The sequence below is a fragment of the Myotis lucifugus genome, unplaced genomic scaffold (assembly GCF_000147115.1).
Source record: "Myotis lucifugus unplaced genomic scaffold, Myoluc2.0 scaffold_435, whole genome shotgun sequence".
Lineage (NCBI taxonomy): Eukaryota > Metazoa > Chordata > Mammalia > Chiroptera > Vespertilionidae > Myotis > Myotis lucifugus.
The window spans coordinates 617,316-621,247 of record NW_005871483.1 but is presented as its reverse complement, the minus strand read 5'-3'; positions in this window follow the sequence as shown (position 1 = coordinate 621,247).

Here is a 3,932-nt window from a genome sequence, read left to right as displayed (position 1 = left end):
TATTTTGTGACATGAGCCCTCCTTCAGTTTGGCAGATTTAAAAGGTACAGTTCCTTGAGTGCCAAATGTAGGGTCTTAACGTTCTTTAAAACTAGAAATGGGATGTCAGCCAGGGGGCGGATGCTTTTGTTCTGCTGTTAAAGCAGCTTCCAGGAAAGCTCTTCTCTCAGGTTACACCATTCCAGGAAGGAAAACTGCCGGGCCCAGAAGAGCTGGCCTCCGGTCCTTCCCTTTGTTCTGCTTAGGTTGTCACCTCAGAGAACCTGCTGCCTTTTGGTCTGGTTCTACTCCTAGTGGGGGCGCCATGACATGTGAAGTGTTGATTAGCAGTGGCCCTCTTGTTCCCAAACACGCTCCCCAAGTGAGACGGGGGTCCCCCTGGGGTGAGTTCAGGACTTACCCTGATGGCCAGGCGCTCCTCCCTGGACTTCAGCTCTGAGGGGTGTAAAAGGGCGGAGTTAGGAGCTGCCAGTCACCCTGTTTAAATTAACTGGGAGACCAAGAATTCTAGATCATTCTATATTTTAACCTAAATATGTCCTGAAACTTTAAAGACAGCATTCTGGTACTTGGTTCATTTCAGTGTCTTAAAAAATCTTAAAATGAGAAAGTTTTCAGTGGAATTGCACCTTACTCAAATTAGTTTTCACAGCCTGTGGATGAAGTGAAACTATAATTACTCTTAAAGCACCTCGAATTTTTTGTATTAATCTGCAGCCTTATTACTGTTCAAGTTTATCATAGGAAATACATTTTTTAAATATATATATTGGTGCAGGCTGTGTTTAACAAGTTTGGAATGGCTATTTTCTGATCCTTGTGATAATTAAATTGCTGCCCTTGTTATCTTATTGTAACCAACCACTAGGCCAGTGGTTCCCAACCTTCTGGCCCTTTAAATACAGTTCCTCATGTTGTGACCCAACCATAAAATTATTTTCGTTGCTACTTCATAACTGTATTGTTGCTACTGTTATGAATTGTGTAAATATCTGATATGCAGGATGGTCTTAGGCGACCGACCCCTGTGAAAGGGTCGTTCGACCGCCAAAGGGGTCGCGACCCACAGGTTGAGAACCACTGCACTAGGTAAAACCTGTTAATGTTCTGCTACTAGGATAGTGTAAGCTTTCCTCCCAACATTAATTTTTTCAATTGATTCTGCTATATTCACTAAAAAACAACCTAAAATCTCACATTTGCATAAATGATGGTTTCAGGCTATCAACATCGCCAACCCTGAGCCCTGCCTAACTAAATTGTCCTCACTATTTCAAAACAAAATCAGCCTGGCCTATGTGGCTCAGTGGTTGAGCGTTGACCCATGAATCCGGAGGTCATGGTTTGATTCCTGGTCAGGGTATATGCCCGGGTTTCAGGCTCGATCCCCCAGTAGGGGGCATGCAGGAGGCAGCTGATCCATGATTCTCATCATTGGTGTTTCTAACCCTCTCTTCCCTCAAAGTTTTAAAAATTGAAAATACGTTATGGAGGTGGCACTTGGGAATTGACCCCTGACACCCATATGACATCCTCGGGAACATAGCACTGTAGGATGGCTTGTGTCAGGGGCCATGCTGTCTTAAAAAACATTACTTGGGTGAGTATGTTCAGTGCAGAGGTGCTTCTGTGAGGCCTATGGAGGCTCCCACCGTTTCCTTGGCCTGAGCAGGTAGAGAGCTTGCCTTTGAATTTATTTCCCAAATCAGTCATCTCACCAGAGCGACAAATTTAAAACATGAAATAACTTTTAAAAAGGTCCATGGATAATGGGCAAACTGAGACTCACTCATTCATGAATGAAAAAGTACCATTTCTGCACCCACCCCACAGCATTTAAAATGTCTCTTTTTTGGACAGTTGGGTGAGATAAGTGTTCATGTAATGCCTGTGTTCATGTAATGTCTTAACACTGAGCTATTGGGAATTCGGGGGTGAGGGATGATCTATTTCATATGCTAGATTAATCTCCAGTTCACAGCAACTCACTTTTAGTTGGTTTTGATAGCAGCTCTTTGTTCAGTCAACGTCAATGAAGTCATTTTCTTTGGGGCTCTGAATTCTGACTTGAAGCACCAGCTCTAGATTACCTGCAAATTCATTTGTAAAAGAAAATTCTCATTTTAAAGCCCTTTCAACATTATTAATTTTGTAGCATAGAAAATCCCAAGAACTGAATAATAAGTAGATATGGAGCTTGTGTCGGCAGCTATAATCTTTTCATTATCTGAGGTTTTTCGGGAGGTGCTGGGCAGGCTCTGGGATGTATGCCTGTTAAACCCACAAACAAAAAGCTTGCAGTTTGGAGGTAGGCTAGGATTTGAAATAGACTATTGATATTCAAATGCATCGCCCTTGTACAACACCAGAGTTGTTTGCACTAGGTTGGGTTTTTGGAAAGCTGCAAGGGAATGTGTAGCCCGAGGCTCCCGAGTGATTCTTACCGCATGCACACGAGACTTCAAGGTGAGAGAGGTAGGCCCTGAGAAATGGATAATTCAACCATATTTGGGGGCAGTGGCGTAGAGGGAGTCTTCAAATTTACTGTCCTGAGAAGGAACAATAGTGACTGAAGGTGGAGGAGTTTGGCTTTGCAACATGGTCGAGGGGCTGGAGCCCTCCTAGATGGGGGTCATCAAGTTTGGTATCCGCTGGATCCGTTGGGCAACTGGGTTTGAGCTTGTTCACCTGGAAGAGTGTTAACAGGAAGGAGAAACGGCAGCACCTCCACGTTTGGCGCTCAGATCTGCCCGTTAAACAGACAGTGATCTCCCCTTCCTCCTCCGCAGCTTCTCAAGGGGAAAATGTCACCGAAGGGCAATACTTACTTTCAAGCTTGAAGAGTAATTTTCCTTACAGCCCAAATCATGAGAGGAGCTGAGTATTTTTAAGGGGTGCGTAATCTGGGAAAGAAATATTTATCATCTTTGTGCTTAAATTTCTACTTAAACGTTTTCAGCACTGAGTGCTTTGTGTCTCGGGTTCTCTAGCAGAGGTACACAGAGGAGTCCCTTTATAAGGAGCCATTCCCAGAGAGCAGGAAAAGCAACGAACATTACACCATACTCAGTCTCCACCCCGCAGAAGGTTGAAAGCCTACTCTGCAAGATGCTAAGCCCGGGGAGTGATGTTAAAACAAAAGCCCGCAATGGTCTCTGTCCTGGAGATACAAGCTGGCTGGCGGGAGAGTGGTCTTAAGTACATGGGAAAGTACAGTTGTGGGCGTGGTGAGAAAAGCATGGGATGGGGGCGTCTAGAAAGGAATCTGAAGGCCGGGCATTGACCTGACATCTGAAGGATGAGTCAGCTTTAGATCCAGAAGGAAGAGAGAGAAGACCTCTACAGGGATCCGTGGGGGAGCGATGGTGGCTGCAGGGACAGGATGCAGCAGCAGCCAGGCCATGGGAGGGCTGCCCTGTGCTGTTGCATGGGTAGCCACATGGCCACATGAAATGAGAGATCCTCTAGGTATAAAATCCTAGGATTTGATAGATGGGTCAAGTAAATAGTTTAAAATGACCTCCCCCTGTTTTTCCTTTTTAAAATGTGGCTTACATAGTATTTTTATTGGACAGTCCTGGTCTTGATGAAAGGTTTTTTTCTTTTTTAGAACAACCCCAAACCCATTAGGCAGTTTACACCAAGGGGCTGTCATAATCAGACTTGCATTTTGTAATGGGGGGGGGGGGGCGAGGGAGGTGTTTTTGTTTTACAAACAGAAACCTCCCTGTCAAAAAAAAATATAACTAAAATAACACATTCTTCCAATTTACAAATTTGAGGCTGAAAGTTAAAACAATCTACAGCAGGGGTCCTCAAACTACGGCCCACAGGCCACATGCAAATACAAATATTGTATTCCCGTTTTGTTTTTTTACTTCAAAATAAGATATGTGCAGTGTGCATAGGAATTTGTTCATAGTTTTTTTTAA